The following is a 17,383-nucleotide window of genomic DNA, read 5'->3' on the forward strand; positions in this document are numbered from 1 at the left end:
GCAACTATACTTTAATGAATTAGTGATTTGAAAAAAAGGAAAATTAAACATTCCTGAGTCTTTGAAGAGAGCAACCACATCCAGTATTTTTCACCCCATCTGCCATGATGAGTTGCCAGCTTTCATACTCTAGCTTGTGTTTTTCCAAACACATTATGCTTCATTTACAAACTTTTGCCAAAGAAATGTCTCTCTTTGATTCAGAACGGATGAGGAGGACAGCCTGTGGAGAGTCAACCTTCTTTCAGAGATTGTAAAAAAAAAAGTCCCTGCTTTTAGCAAATTTAACTTGTGTAAATTCAGAGTATAATTGGGTGCACACCAGCTGTTTCCCATCAGAATAATGAGTCTGTTTTTCTTTAAAAATAACAAAACATTTATTTCAATGCAGAATGCTCATTCCTCAGTTTTTGGTTCTCTGTGTTTTTTTTTTTCTAAACTGATACTGTCTCCTAATGTTACCATTGCAGCCTGAGGTTCCCAGATCGGACCAAATTTGTGTCAGATTGCCACATGCCAATATAGACAAGAAGGAAGGCTTTTAGTGTGACAGGTAGCACCCACAGTTACTTCTCAGCAGTGTCTTTGTTGGTGAGGACACAGGGGACCCCTTTATAAGTGTCCCCTCTCATCATCGTTTCACTTAATGGCTCATTGCACACTTTGATTGTATAGAGATGAAAGAACCTGACTAGGTCATCTTTTGTCCACATGCATTCTGCAACTTCATGGTTTTAGATCTGCCACTTGGATTCAACAGATTAAGGATATCTTGGACTCCATCTCAAACATATGCAATGAGAGATATAAAAGTTTGAAATCTTATCTTTATTCTTAATAATGGCTAAAGTTCATTAAATCAAAGACCTTTCTGGGCTAAAAAAAAATGCAATTGTATTTGCCTGCACTTGACGAGGAAAGGGGACATATTCAGTCTTTAACTGGGTTGTAAATGTTTATTAAAGAATAAAAAAGATCAAATATGGATATAAGCTACATCATATGTTCTTTCTTCTCCCATTTGAACAAAGGGCTGCAAGGTGGTGGCTAAAAGCTTTACTCCTCCTGTCCAGTAAGTAGAGAACTCATGATTACCCTCTCTCATTAGAAACGGTTAGCCAGCCTGTTGTAAGGTTCACTAATGCTAATTTAAACCAAACCAAAGATTTAACTTACTAGTTCAGAAAAAATGGCAACATCTTAATGTCTTTCGGGCCCCTTTGCTTCCTTAAGTGGAATCCAACCCCCACAAGCTTGATTTGTTTTCACCTTAATTTTGCTTTATTTGGAAGAAGCCATTTCATAGAGCTATCACAAAGCTGCTGAAGCTGTACTAAATTAGATTTAGTTTTCTTTACACTGTGTATACAAATGACAATAAAAGTTGTCTAAGTCTAAGACTAGTATTTGTTATTCCTGACCTCCATCTCATGTGACTTCAACCTAGTAATTAAAAAATGATCTAATTATTGTTGTTTGTATCATAACCAGCAGTAAATATTTATATGCTTTGGACCAGTCAACATTTATAAATAATTATCTATATACTACATTTTTTCCTTCAGTAAAATTCATACTTTTTCTGCACCGCTGTAGACATTCTGTGTATGTATTATTTTTGAAAAATTAAACAGTGTGATTAAAAAAAGTTGGAGCATTGACCTTTAAAGATAACATGCAATCAAATCAAAGCCCATGTAAGCGTGTAATATCTTTGACATGCAACAAAATTCCTCTCCATGGCACTGGAACCTTTGTTAATTTCAACATCAACCAAACAAGGACATCCCACAGCTATGTTAACATCTCCCTGAGGGGTTGATTTAACTTAAAGGTTAACATAATCCTGCTAACATGTATTAAACAAATGGAAAAAGCTACTAAATATTTATCAAGCCAAGTGTGTATTCAGTCTTCGAACAAGCTAACAGCCTTTATAGTTATTTGGATGCACTTTTACTCTTCATAAAAAAAAAATATTTGTGAGTGCCAGCTGCTGTCAAATTTACATATGCTTCTTATCACATTTACCAGTATATCAGCAATGGTACTAATTCAAAAGATATTAATAATTCTTACTCAGTTTTATGTAAAAAACAAGACATTCTGGACAACATTGTAAGGCTTTATTGGTGATTTTTATCTGCAACACAAGACATATCTAATGCAGTGCATGCACTTTTTGACTGTAGATTGAGAGATGGAAACTCATTCCTAGATTTTGATTTTCTTTCAGAAGTAGTGTTGACTTATCTTTTAAATAATTGTACAACATTGACTCATTTTATTTTTGGCATTAGGCTTTTACGAAAACTTTCTGTCACACCTGCAAAAACCAAGCAGACTACTCATGATCAGATTCAAATAAGTGCTCTTTAACAATTCACTTGATAGCATTTAATTTACATTCAATTCAGTGAAAAGGTTTTCACCTATATTTTTGAAATGTTACATTGAAACATTTTTCCCTTTGATGATGTGTCCCTGTCTGCGTTTGGTAGGAATGAAAAAAACACGTTTATTTTCTTTTTAAATAGGACAGAATAAAATTACTTTGGCTTACTGTTGCTTCAACTATTCCAACAGTGCAATGATGTTCTGACCTACACATGTTGTTTTGAAGACTGTTTACCTCTGCTTTTTTGTAAAACTCTATTGACCCATTTCATTTTTTTCAATGGTCTACTTTTAAACCAAGCCAGAGAAAGACAGCTCTTATCAGAAGGAACAAATTTGCAATTTTACTCTGCCTCCTCCTGAAGTCCAGAACCTCCCAGATATGTTTTCAGCTTGAGAAATGACAATTCAACAAATGATAATCAAAGCTCCAACCTCATTTTGCAGATAATGCTCCCAACAGTCCATTTTGAATAATTATATTTGCACTTACTTTAGAGTCCACTAAAATAAATATTTATATATTTCTCATGTTAGGCATAATTTCTAGATAATGTCTTTGAGAGTGACAGTTCCAGATCTCTGCTTGACAGCCGCATGTTGCTCCAACAAAAGCTAATCAACTGCTGTGAGGACATAGATAATGTTTGCCCTGTTTGCTGGATGTTTTTCATTTTAAGATATTCTCATATACAACAGCATAACACAGTTTAAAACAATACAAAAAAAAAGTAGAATAAAGTCAAATAAGATTTTATACCTGTGAGCTTTTTTACTAAGGATTATTAACAAGTAACTTGCTGATCCTCAAGTTTATTATAAACTTCTGCAAATCCTTTAATGAGAATTCCATCATTTAGTGTGACAGAGCAAAACCAAACACTCGAAGGGATCCACTGCTAATTTCATTTGGACTTTAATTTAATACCAAGACCGTTGTGGATTTGATGTTCAAAAAACAATTGAAAGAGGGAAAAAACTTGTAGGTGTCAGAGGAAACTGTATAATTGAAAATGAAATCAAGAAGCCCCCGAAGAGACCTGGTAATTTGCATAATAATGCATGTGTTATTGTGTAGTCTGGTACATGCTGTTTAACCACATGAAGACTTTGAAATGGTCTGTTCCTGGGCTTTGAACCTTTTGCTGCGGAGTTGATGACTTTGCTTTCAGCAAAATGACAGGGAAATAATGAAAAACCATGTTGCTCACATCCGAGTTCTCCGTAAATTCATTTGAACACATCTGTTCCCCTGGAGTGTCATCAAGTGATGCAGCTGTGAAATGTGGAAGCATCATCTCTTAATGGATAAGAGCACAAATGGCTAACATTACCCATCAGTCTCCCATTTATTTAGAAATAAAATGAGCCTATTTATGGACTCAGTCAGCTTTCTCTCCTCAAGGGCTGACTGAATGATAAATAAAATGGAACTGTCCCAAAATGTTGGATTTAAACCGACTATCTAATCTATCAATTAAAGGACCATGCTTTACCAGGGCCATATGCCAGTCATTAGCACTCTGCTCCTCATTGTGTTAGCGAGCCAATGTTTTTTGCCCTTGACCTGAATACAAAACACACACACAGACATGCTGAGTTTGTGGAGCACATGCAGGTGTTAGCAGGAGGGAAGCAAGTAGACGTCTTTATCACTTGCAGTCAGTCATCAGGGTTGTCATTGCTCCTCTCTGACCTGCTCCGGGCTACTTGACGCTTGAATCATTTTAATAGCTTCATCTTGTGAAGCTGTGGACATATAAGGAAAGATCACCAGGATTGCATCTGTCTCACTCCATTGATGTCTGACTGTGTTGGGCTGTCTAAGGGTCAAAGAGGTCAATGGAAGAGGGGTCTACAACAAAACCTGGAGGCTGGAGAGAGGACAAATTCAGGCATTTTCAGTCATTTTAGATACATAATTGTGTTTTTTTTTATGTTGCCATGTTAAAGTACATCTTTCTGCTGACAGGAAAAGACACAACCTAAAATAGGTGATTAAAAATAATACAGCAACTGCTACTGATGTTTTTAGCAATGATAATTAATCAAAAATTTTTTTTTACTTTTCAAACATTGATAAAAAAAAAAAAAACCTTAGAAAACCTTTTTGCATGATGGAGGGAAATCATTTCTGCAGCTTTTGTTTTTGAAAGAGCTACTAAAATGATATTCCTCTATTAAAAACTGGCAGGTTTAATATGGTGCTGAAGAAAACCCTCCATCCACTACTTTTGAGAGTTTACATACTTTATATCTAGATGTCTTTTAAAACTAATCAAAACCCCAGATGGGTTTCCCAACAAATAGGACAGCAATGGAATCCAGTAAAGCTGTGAAGGAATTGCTCCGAGCATATAACAAAGCAGCTGAGGTTCTCACTGGGGTTTTACATATTAGTCTGATGGGATCTCATCAGGAGAGAGAGAGAAAGACCAGTCTACAAAGAGCCAACAATACAATCAATAAGACCTTAAGGATCTCTTGCAAACATGACCAGTAGCTCCAGGACATTCTTAGATGTGTTTGAGACTTTGCTTTTGTTCGATCTACAACACAATCTATTTTTCAAACTTTAAAAGATACTTCACCCTATACACTTCACACATTTATGTGGGACTTGATTTATACTTCTCATTAGAACAGTTACTGCCTATATTCCTCACATAGTTTTATTCTTATTTTTATTTCTAGCTCAATCTTTTATCAATTGCAAATACTAGACAAACACAAGAGAAATACTAAATGCCACAACGTTACCAGGTCATCGAAAAGCACTTTCTCCAGTCTTCGGTCTGCCATATTTTCCTGTAAATTAAATGATGTATATTAAAATAATAAATGCCAGAAATCTTTTGAATTTATCCCTTTAGACACTTAGCCTAAGTGGAATATTGTGAGAGTCAATAAATGTGAAGTGTATGAGAGCAGTCGCTGTTTTGTGAAATATGAAATCCGTTAATTAACAGTTTTGATGCCTTTGGACATGGTAAGGCAAGCTGTTTCCTTATTTCAGCTCTTTGTTTTTTACATGCAAGCTTTGGCCTCATTTGGAAAGAGCTAAGCAAAAGACAGGTAAAAGTTATCTCCCTGGACCGAGGAAATTGATTTAGCATATTGCCAGTATCATGAAGATAAAAGCTTATTCTGAGATTACATGCTCTGTACTGTATGTAGCATGTATAAGGTTTAAGGCTCTCTAGATGAAAGCCCCCATATGTTTCACGCTTCACACCTAAAAGCTGCAGGCCGGAAACAAGCAGTCCTCAGCATGCCTCACACATGCTGCTTCCTCTCTTGGGCTCTTTGGTTTGCATTTGTGAGACCGAGCATAGGCAGAATTAAAACAGGATTGCAGAAACCCTCATTTCTAAGAGTAAGAATACATTTAGCTCTAATGAATACGATTCTAATTTTCTAGCTTTCCTGAGTTAGACTTTCAGAACTACTCTGAAAGGAAACATTATGTATTTTACCATTTTCTTTTTGCTAACAGCTTTTAGCCATTATATCAAACATTAACACCAGCTGCTGCCCTTAGCTAATTTGTGCTTTTGATGCTTTCTTAGATACTGAATGTGGAAGCTTTCACTGCTCTTCCTGGCACACCAAATAGTACTGGAGAAATGAAGGATTTTTTTTTCTATTTTGCAGCAATGATTAAAATGTCAGTTTGGCAGAGGAGTCTCCTATTTCATTTTCTTTCTACCTTCACAAACTCCTCTTTAAAAGAGGTTGAAAAGCATTGATGTAGCCTCTTGGTTCCATAATTGGCTCCAGTAAGAACAGCATCATCAAGAAGTGTGATGTTATTATTATTACTTCTAGCTTTATTCAAACTTAAGTTTGGATGTAGTGATTGTTTTTACTTTCTTAAAAAAGGGATTTAAGTGACAAAAACTCAAATATGACTTGCATAATTTATTAGAGGTGGTATTTCTGGCTTTAAATATTTATCAAAACCTTTAATAGAAGCACTTTAATCAACTGATTGACTTTGAGGGACATTACAGCAGAAGTGCTTGAAAGGGAGGCTATCGGACAGTTCAAAAAATCTTGAGTTTCAGATGAAACCTGAGGAATGATCCATGTTCAATGGTACAGTCAGCTAAATGTCTGCACAGTGCAGCTCCTGACAAACAAACTTTTCTACCACAAATCATAACTGCTAAAATTTGCAATATCAGCTACTCCATAAAGCATTACCTTCATTTTATGTGTGTTTTTATTTATTTTTTTGGTTGTTGTTGTTTTTAAGAGTCTAGATATTAACATTACACTGAAATAACGTCCTTTTTAGGTTTCGGTGCATGGAAAAAGGACTTCTTCAATTACTGATGTCTCATTTTTAATTTTGTTTTAATTCTTGACACATTTAAATGTTACAGATAACTAAATAAATCTTAATAGGAAAAGAAAAACCTTGTCTTAGTAAGGAATTATCTTTTCAGAGCTTCCATGTCTTCTCCCGGGATCCAAGTGCCAAAGAACTGTCAGACTCATCAATAAATCACTCTAATTGCCAGTTTTCCTTATTTATGATTCACTCCAGGTTGAATTTTCTTTTAACCAAGAACTGAAAGAACAAAGTAAATGACACATGCGTTTCTAGGAAGGCTTAGATAGCTTTAAGGGTTTTGGACTCATGTAAACAATTAAAGAGCACACAACAACACCAAAAAAACAACTGGAAAGTCTTTTTCCTGTCGTAGTAATTTACCCTGAAAAAATATATTATTCCAGGCGTCAATCATGGTGGTAGTAGTCTGATGGGCTATAGTAAATGCTTCAGGCTATGGAAGGCTTTCTGAAATTGATGAATCCTCAAATTCAACTCTACTATAAAAAACCTCAAGGACAATGTTCACTCATCAGTTTGCTGTCCTAAAATAGAGAAAACAAAAAATATGACCGGAGTGGACAAAACAAATCATTTAATCCCAATGAGATTCTGTAGCATGTCTTTACACTGACTGTTCATGTTGACAAACCCACCAATATGGCTGAATAAGACACAACATCTGAGTACTTTTATCTAAATTCAACCACTGGAAAAATATTTATATTCATTGCAATCTGCAGAAAGGGCCTGACTTTAGTTGCTTCCACCAAAGATTTTACTCTCAGCTACCAGGTTTAGTGGGCATTTTTTATTTCAAAAAAGTTCATGTTAGTTTGGATAACTGTTTTTCCTTAAAAAAATTATTCATTATTTGAAAACTGTATTTTCTATTCAGGTTATCTTTTCTACTTATATCTATCTGTTTGATCATCTAAAACATTAGGGTGTAATAAAAGAAAAAGAAAGTTTTAGGGGACCAGTCCAGACTGTATGATCATGAACTGGAACTATCTAAAACCCTTGCTGTGGTTTTAGTGTGATCTCAATATTTGTTAATTTTTTTGAACCTCCAGATAAAAATGTTTAATCCCCAAAAATGAATGCATGGCTTCACTTGCAGTCATATCATGTTTGGTCAGGAGTTATAGTGTCAGAGTCATACCATTCCAATAGTTTAGTTTCATTCCTAATCATTCAGAGAACAGCTATTTTCTTTGTATATAAAATGGTTTTATTGAGCAGTTTCACTGAGTTAAGAGTATTTAAGGTTCTTAAGATAAAAGCTAAAGTCTTTTTTCAAAGGTGATAACTGAGATGTCCTAAATAAGATTATTTTGTCCCTGTTACAAATCCAAGTCATTTAAGAATACAAATTTGCCAAACCTCGTTTTAAGTTACATTAAGGTAAAAATCTACTGTATTTGACATTCTATTTGAAGGAATTTTTTTCTGTTTAAATAGTGTATATATTGCCAATTAATGATAAATGTAATCTCAATGCACTTTACATGAGAAATTACACTAATCTGTCTATCTATTCATGTTTTGTCTTCACTGATCTATGCGGGGTGGTCAGACGCTGGTGCCTATCTCCAGTAATCAATAGCACAGAGGCTGGATACACCCTGGAGAGGTTGGCTGCCTGTTATTGGGCAACAGAGAGAAACAAAGGACAAACTAAGGGGAATCTAGAGAGTACAAATTAACTTGAATTCACTTTTGTGCTGTAGGATAAAGCCAGAGTGTCCGTTCTAAATTGAACTCAGAAAATAGATCAAATGAATCCAACAATGCAATGTTTTAGACAGAAATGCATTTAGATTTTTTCTTTCTTTTTTTTTTTTTTACAAAATACTGTAAATTTCAATACCTATTAGCAGTTTTTCTGTGTAAGAAAGCTTAGATCATCACATTAATTGTTGACTTTGCAGTAGTGTCTCCTGAACAAGCGTGGTGACAATGACTGATACTTAGTACAATTCATCTTTGATAGTATACTGCTTTAACATGGAGCGACAAGATTAAGAGAGCTAAGCTACGTAAGTAGTATTATTTTTGTTTTTAGTATTGTTTTTTTGTTGTTGTTGCTAACATAGATAAATACAAATATATTAGCCAAATAAAATGTACCGATGCACATGATATAAAACTAGATATTAATCATTTTAATGTTGTTTCTTTGTAATAACTAATGTCATGTTTATAAAAAGAGAGGGGCAGGTGGACATTCTAACAAGATTCTTTTAGAAAATGTAAAAATGTATTATATTTAACAATGACATTCCTATGCTTCAGCTCATAGGTCTGTGGTTTATTTTCATGGCATAAAAAACTGACAAAAACATCTGCTGAAAATAAAGTTGTCATCTGTCAGAGTAACAGAGTGGCTTTATATTCACCCTCTGCATGTCAGTTTGTTTGACTGTCACATTTTTATTACTTTATAACTTCAATAACAGCACCTGCAATAATAGCTGAACATGTGCCTGTCATGTATGAGTGCACTCTACTTACCCTCTCCTCACAAAAGAAACAAGGTTAAAAATATATAATGCTCCTTTGACCCAAGCTTATCAAACTGTCTGTTTTTGTTCACTATCAGCCAGGATTTGGAGACCAACTCACAACCTTTAACCGTCGTTCTTTTTTATTTTCAAGCACCTCCACAGTGCAATAATGAAAAGTTTAAGAGGAAGTCAGGTTTCTGTCTCTCTAATCTCATTTCCAACCTCCACTGATTTTACAATCTGCTGGTCTATTTTACATGATTACGTGAGCTGCGTTATCATTTAGAAAACAGTGTAGGTGGATGTCCTTTTGTCAGTATGCACAGCATCAGTGTGGGCTGCACGCTGGCCTCAGCTCTCTTATGGATGGGGCACTGGAAGGCACAGGCTCCCTGGCTGCAGTCTGACAGATGCAGACTTGTGGGCGCCTGATTCCCTAACTGCCCGCAGACAGATGCACAAACAGTGGCTGCAGTGAAGCAACTCTCAGTGTGAAATCACAGTGGGGAAGGTATACCAAACATTTTTCTGAGTCCTCTCCGACCTCTGACCCACCATAAGTCTGTTTACATTATGAGTCATATGTTATGAATGAAGAAACAATACTGTGTAGGATGTGGAATGTTTCATCAGTTTTGATGCATATATAAATGATATAACTGCTTTGTTTATTTGTTTGCCTCATAATTTTCATGTCTAGATATTAATTTGGTGTCTCGGAACAGCTCATTAAAAGGAAAAAACTTCACCCTTTTTTCTGTTATTATGATAATGTCATCCTTTTGTTAGAGTAATGAAAAAGATAACTGTAATTTAACAAAAATCGTTACATTTCTTTTGGATTAACTGAAGATAACAAGTAAGAACCATGGGCTGTTTGGATCAAATCTATCTCAGCAGAAATTGCGCTTATGTTTCTTTAAAAGTAGAGAATCACAAACACAAGAACAGGTAAAAAAAAAAAAGGGGTGGCTTGTCTTTTGATTTCATTTTTTCCTGGTGGCCAATCAGATCTCAGTTCCTTTCTACTAAAGATCTGAAACACTCAAGCTTCAGAACTTAACAAAGACTGTCATGATCCTGGGGTTAGCCTGTGTGATTGTGGTTGGATGACAGATGGCACACCTGCGTGTTATCATCACATCAGCTGCAGTGTTTAAAGGAACTGCAGGAGAGCCATTTCACTCCTGATGATTCCACTGAGCTGGCAGAGTTGAGCTTCTAAAAAAAGTTCAAAGTAAAAATGTTGTGCTTCCTTAAGTTGTATCCTTCATCCTGTTAAAGTCTGTCATTGTCTGCCTTCAGGTTTGTTCCTGAGCTGTCTACCTGGATCTTTCTTCAAGACCCCCTCATAGTAAATAACTTTGGTTTGCTCATCTCCATGGCAATCTTCGCTGGAGCTCCTGCCTGCCCACCCTCCACTGATTTATTGTTTTTCTCTTGGGATTAACAGATGCAACTGATGTAGAAAAGTATACTTTGCCCCATAAAACTTTGTATCTCCCTTACCAGTCAGCAGAGCTCCCAGCGCTCCAATCATTTTCCAACAATAAAATAAGTTAAACCAGTTCTGCTTATTCTCTCCGGTGGTTTCTGCATGTGCGTCAGAAAATTTCCTCAAATTATTTCAGAATCATGAGCCCAGTCAGACCCAGCAGAACCCCCAGCGGCACCATTGTCTGTGCCGACAGATAAACTTGCTAAACACAAGACTATACTGTTCATTATGCGAGATACAGAATTACAGCTCCCAACGACTCTTCTAGAATTAACCTGACAGTTCTCAGCATTAATTCCTCCTCAATCTGTAGTCAGTGGTACAGCTGCCACGCCTCCTCGCACTCCACCCACCCTGTCTTATGGTGAAGCAGCTTCCCCCACTCCAGAGCATCACTCAGGGGAATTAGGTAAATGTGGGGGATTTCTTCTCTAATTTTCCCTTGTTTTTACTTGGTCACCTCAGTCTTTTCCTGTAGATCCATCTAAGATATCTTATGTTATTGGTCTCCTTTGTGGTAGGGACCCCTGCTAGAGACAGTGTCAGTGGCTGATAGAGTTCTGAACTCTTACAGCTTCATCAGGTTGGAATAATCTGGCTCTTAAAGGGGCATTAACCCAAGCTTTGAGCGACCAACTTAGCGATTAATTAGCCTGCAGATATGAGTCTGATAACTTGGAAAAACTAATTACCCGGTCTTTTAAAGAACAAGCAAGGGGAAGTAGGCAAAAAGTTTAAAATTTTACTGCACAATGTCCAACAGTTCTGTTCCAGTGTAAGCCCCTACCTATTGACTCTCCACAGAGGAGCCTATGTAGATCAGCCTCGCCAGGCTTACTTCAGAGGTGTGGCAATGCCTTTTCTCACGTTTGTCTCTTTTGTGGTCAAGTGGGTCATTACATTACTGCTTGCCCCATACAGCCAAAAGAGCAAGCCCACCAGTTACAAAGGGAGGACTGGCAGATTCAGCAACCACAATTCCAGTTTTATTTTATCCATTTCCAAGGCTGTGAACCACCAGACAGTACCACTCTAAGGTCTCATCAACTCATGCTGCAGGCAGAGCTTAATCGATTGTAACCTAGTGGAGCAATTTAAGGTTTCAAACGTTCACTAATCGGCTTCAGCCAACGTCTCAGCGCTTAATGGTAAGCCCCTCACTGATCTATCCCACAAGACTGAACAAGGGGGAACTTATCCTTTCTGGAACTCAAAGAGAGAGAATCATCTGGTATGTATTTCCTTCCCGGCAGTCCTAATTGTTCCTTGGCTATCCCTGTCAACTGCTAATAACACTTTAAATTGAGAAGTGGGTTAGGATCTTGGAGCACCCTCTACTTTTCTACCTGACCACATTAGCCAATGCCACTCCTTTTTAATCAACCACAGATGGTAACAGCACTAGATTTATCCAATGTACCCTATCCGATGGCCACCACCTTGGAGAAGTGTTTAGTAAGTCTAGAGCCCAGATCTTACCACCACATAGACCCTATGATCAAGCTATAAACCTGCTTTCTGGTGCCCCGCTACCACTGAGTCAGCTGTACAAACCTTTCAGCCCAGAGAGAGAAACTCTGGTCATGCCATTTAGCTTGACTAATGCCCCCACTGTCTTCCAATCCTTTATGAATGACATACCAAACTATTTTCTGAAGGAATATGTTTTTACTTAGACAGCATTTAAAACATTCCATAGCCATCATGGAAAACAAGCAGCATGTACAGCAGGTTTTGCAATGACTTCTGGAGAAAAGACCGTACATTAAGGTCGAAAAATGTGAATTTTATGCTGCGTCAGTAAAATTCCTTGGATTCATACTACAGAGTGAGCAGATTAAGTTAGATCTGGTAAAGATCAGAGCTGTTCTTGAGTGGCCCATACCTTCCACCAGAAACAGTTACAATATTTCCTAGGTTTTGCTAACTTTTGCTGGTTTTGCTAACTTTGTTTTATTTGGAATAATCGGCAAACAGCGGCCCCATTGACGGAGAACTCCTAGCCATTAAGCTGGCTTTCGTAGAGTAGCCTCACTGGTTGGAGGGGTCCATACACCCTGTTGTTTGGACAGATCATTAAAATGTGTCCTACCTACAGGAGGCCAAGTGCTAACCCAAGACAGTGATAATGGTAGCTGTTCTTTACTTGTTTCAGCTTCCTCATCTTTCCACACCCCCCTTCTTAGAAACGGCTCACGTTATGGGTCAAACATGTCTTGAGGCTATACAGGATATCTCTAGATATTCTTTCTGACCGATGCCCACAGTTTGTCTCAAGGGTCTCAGGTTTTGTTCTCTATTAGGAGCCAATGATGCTCTGAGCTTTGGTTTTCACTCTCAGACTAATTGACAAATGGAGCGCATAAACCAGGAGCTCGAAGCAACTCTTAGGTGTCTGTTCCTCGCGCCAATCTACCTCGAGTTTACAGCTCTTTTGAGTTGAATATGCCCACAAATGTCATGTGTCTTTTGTTAGTGTACTCTCCATGTTTGAGGCCTCTTTGGGTTACCAGCCTTGTCTTTTTCCTCTTGGAGAGAAAGACTCACCTTTGCTCTCGGTCCAGCATGACATTCACACCTGCAAGAGGATTTGGAAGAATGGGTTCTTGGCCCTCAACCACACTATGGAATAGAACGCTTAGCCAACAGGAGACGCAGCTGTGCCCCTCAATGCGTTCCCGAACAGGAGGTTTAGCTTTCTGCGGGAGACATGATGTTGAATTCTTCTTCTTGGAGGCTGTCCCCTAGGTTCATTGGTCTTTAAGATTTGTCCATTTTTTCACATCTCATGGATCAAACCTAACCATAACTATCAGCTGCAGCATCTTAAGTGCTATGTCTCTCTAGTGGTTTCTGCATGTGGGTGAGAAAAATTCCACATTGTGTCAAATACTTACCCTTTCCCATATTATGAGGTAATTGAATCAAAGCCTTTTATTGGTACCCTAAGTGGTGATTTCTGATATTAACGACGTGGGCAGCCGCCCAAGGCAGCTTTGCCATATAGGGCAGCATCGGCATGAGACCCCCCTTACCGTGTGCACGTCCTCACAGACCCCCACTGCAAACACACCTCCTTTTGGCACTAAGGGAGCAATGTCTGGGAAAAAAAATCAATTATGCATTTTTTTCATATATAACAGCATTTATGCATGCGTAAATTATACAGCAGCAAGCATGTTAAAGATTAGCCCCCCACTACACACATAAAAGGAAGCTCTCAGGAGCTCAAAAAGGGGGAACGAAAGATGGAGATGCAGAAAGATGTTGCCGAAGTGAAAGGAAACTTCTCCAAGTGGCTAAAAGATGCCAGGTAAATAAATGTTTAGAAGCTACAGGTTCTGCAGGGAGGCTTATATATATCAAAGTTAGCTTAAACTACTACAAGTAGAATTTACTGTAGTCTTGCATTTGTTTATGAGTATTTACATTATAACAGATCATGTCAAAATCCAAAGTTATTTGTGTTTATTTTATTTCAGAGGCCATTGTCAAATTGACTTAATCATTAAATAGATCAAATTTAGGACTGATGGATGAACTACAGGAGGGAAAAACAGCTTAATTTTCTGATACAGAAATAGCACAGTTAAAATAATGATTTCATTCCAGATTTTTATTCTATTTCTTACTTAATTACTAAATTCCAACCTTTGAGATTTGTTTCATATTTTATTTTAAGTACAATAAAGCATGTTTAAAAACTTTTGAGTGGTTTATAGATAGAAATTTTATTTCGTTCTTTAACTTAATTTTATAATGATACAGAGGAGGCTTTAATTATATTTTTGAAAATTTAGGAGATATTGTTTAGTAAAATTTGAGTATGATTTACACATATGAAGACAGACCAAAGTATCCTCATTTTTCTGAATTATAATGTGCTCACCCTCAATCTGATGTAAAAGTATAGTTCTAATTAGATACAGACTCCAATCCAGTAAAATTTTAATTTCAAATTAAAATGTCATGTTTTCATATGTAGTTTTGCTGCTTTAGTTTTAGCAAATTTTACTTTCCATTTTTCTTTGTGGTATGGCTGTGATGTATGTTACTTAAAACATGTAAGCCTAGAAAGGTCTCTGAAATGTGTAAATTATTTCCACATAGGGCATTTCATAATGTACGCTAATGTCTTCTCAGGCTGCTTGATGTCATCATTCTGATACTGACCAGAATGTATTAAGGTTGCCATATTTAACAATGTTCATGTTGTTCAGGGATAGGTAGTTCATCCAAGTCCCCAAATGAGCTAGCACCGCCCCTGGGTATCCTATCCCACCTGCTTCAGAATTAGGAGACAAACCTTTTCAAGCTGTTGCATCAAGACTGATGAATGCACCCATCCACCCAAAGGAGTTTGTAATCGGTAAATACTTTTTAAAAGCACCTAAAGACATTTTTGTTCCAAAAAGTATTTAGTTTAAGTGGAGTTTTTATGATACACACTTGAGAGGATTGATTTGTGTTTCTTTTTTGCTGTTAAAAATTGCTGTGGATTTTATTGGGTTTGCTCTTCTTCTGAAGCACTTTGAAACCTGTTTGGGAGAACGTGCTATAAAACCCTTTTTCTAACTTAGTTACTCAGATGTATTGTTTAGTGTTATTCTCTTGTTTATACATTTTGCTTTTTGTAACCAAAATGCATCAATGTACCATTTCCTCCCAGACTAAGTTTCAGGAGGTTAATTGTGCAATTTAAATACTGATGTGGTGTTTAGTTTCCTGCATTCGATTACACAGCCGGGGATTTGTCTGCATGAGAAGAGGACGTGACTGGTGACATTCAGGTTGGATTTTAGAGTATATGTGATTATCAGAATTTGACTTAATTTCAACAGGTAGGTTAATGGCACAGGGGGTAGGCTGAGGCATCCTGAGAGGCTGGACCAATAGAAATGTAGGTTCTGATGAGTGTTAGTGTCTGTGTATTTTCTTTGCATGTTTTCAGGTGGTGTTGGGGGACGACAGACAGGCAGGGGACTGCTGGCTGGTTGATCAGATATACAGCATCAGCAGCCAGCTTTTGTGAATAAAGGTTGGTTTCTTAAAGAAAGTACTGTTTCAGTTTTCTGATCTATAAAATGTTTTGGAAATTCAAGTTGAAAAAAAAAGCTCAAAGGTTGAACATTGCCACAATGTCAGTTCATCATTGTCAATAAAGTGAAATACCAGGTTAAATCAGACATATTTTATTTACTACAATTGTTTTATTTATTTAAACCTCTTTGTTGTCATGTCATTTGTCTAATGATATGATATATTTAAGTGAAACAAGGTTAATATGAACAAACCCGCAACACAATAAATAATTTTACTACTGTGGATCCATCCATGAGAAGAGTCAACAAAATAGGAAAGAAAGAGTAGAAAGTAAAAAAAAAAAAATACACATATTAACCAAGTAAGATTTAAAAAAAAAAAGAAAACAAAGCTAAATGCAAATTCATAACATCCAAAGGTCAGCTTTTACATGATTACTAATTAGGCAGTTATATTTATTGCTGCTGTTTACTTTTGTATTTGGTAATTTTTTAAGTTCCTCAGGTGTGATTAAATTCAGAAAAAAAACTTTTGCCAGTGCAATTAAATGTTCCATACTGATGCAAAATATAATGTGACTCTTTTGAGACAAAATATGGCCATACTTAAAAACAAATTGCTTTATAAATTTAACAACATAATAAATAAAATGAGCTAGAGCTTAATTAAGTCAGTATATTACAAACCAATCCAGGGCAAAGTCAGAAGAGTTTTTGTGAAGAGTCAAAAGGCCACAGGAAACTATTTATTTTTTAACAACCTCAATTTTTCACACCTAATGCCTCATTATGACAATGAGGAAAAAAAAGTGTTTTTCTTTGTTTTTTATTTTATTTTATTTTTGCTATACTACAAACTACATGTAGACTGATAAATCACATTTACTTAAGTATTCACAGCCTTCTGGTAAAGCCGACATTGAGTTTAGTGGCATATTGTTTCCACAGATAAAATCCTTGAGATGTTTCTTGCATAAGTGGAGGTCAAGCTTGGCACCTTCAGTTGATTGGACATGATAAGGAAGGGCACAGACCTTTCTATTTAAGTTCCCATTCTAGTTGACAGTGCATATCAGAGAGTAAATATCAGGTCAAAGGAATTTACTGTAGACCTTTAAGACAAAATTGTTTTGAGGCAGAAAATTGGGGTATGACAATAGAGGCCTTTGTCATTCATAAGTGGAAGAAGTTTTAAACCACCAGGACTCTTCCTGGAGCTAACTGAGTGTCTAAACTGAGCGATCACAGGAGAAGGGTTAGAGAGAGAGAGAGCAGTCCAGAGGGGCAAATATCTCTTCGGTGTGAATGCAAGGCATCATGTTTGGATTAAACAATCCACAACTCATCCACAGGACAATGCAATCCCTACAATAAAGCACGGTGGTGATGACATTGTGCTATCTGGAAGTTTTTAACCATCAGGAACTGGCAGACTGGTCAGGATAGACAAAGAGATGTATTCAGCGATGAACAGGGACATATTTGATTAAAACCTGCTCCAATGCATTCAGGCTGAAACAACAGTAGATGTTTCAGCAAACCAATGAGCCTATGACCCAAACCACACAGCCAAGACATCAAAGGAATTGCTTCAGAA

The sequence above is a fragment of the Cyprinodon variegatus genome, unplaced genomic scaffold, assembly GCF_000732505.1.
Source record: "Cyprinodon variegatus isolate N-32 unplaced genomic scaffold, C_variegatus-1.0 Scaffold108, whole genome shotgun sequence".
NCBI lineage: Eukaryota > Metazoa > Chordata > Actinopteri > Cyprinodontiformes > Cyprinodontidae > Cyprinodon > Cyprinodon variegatus.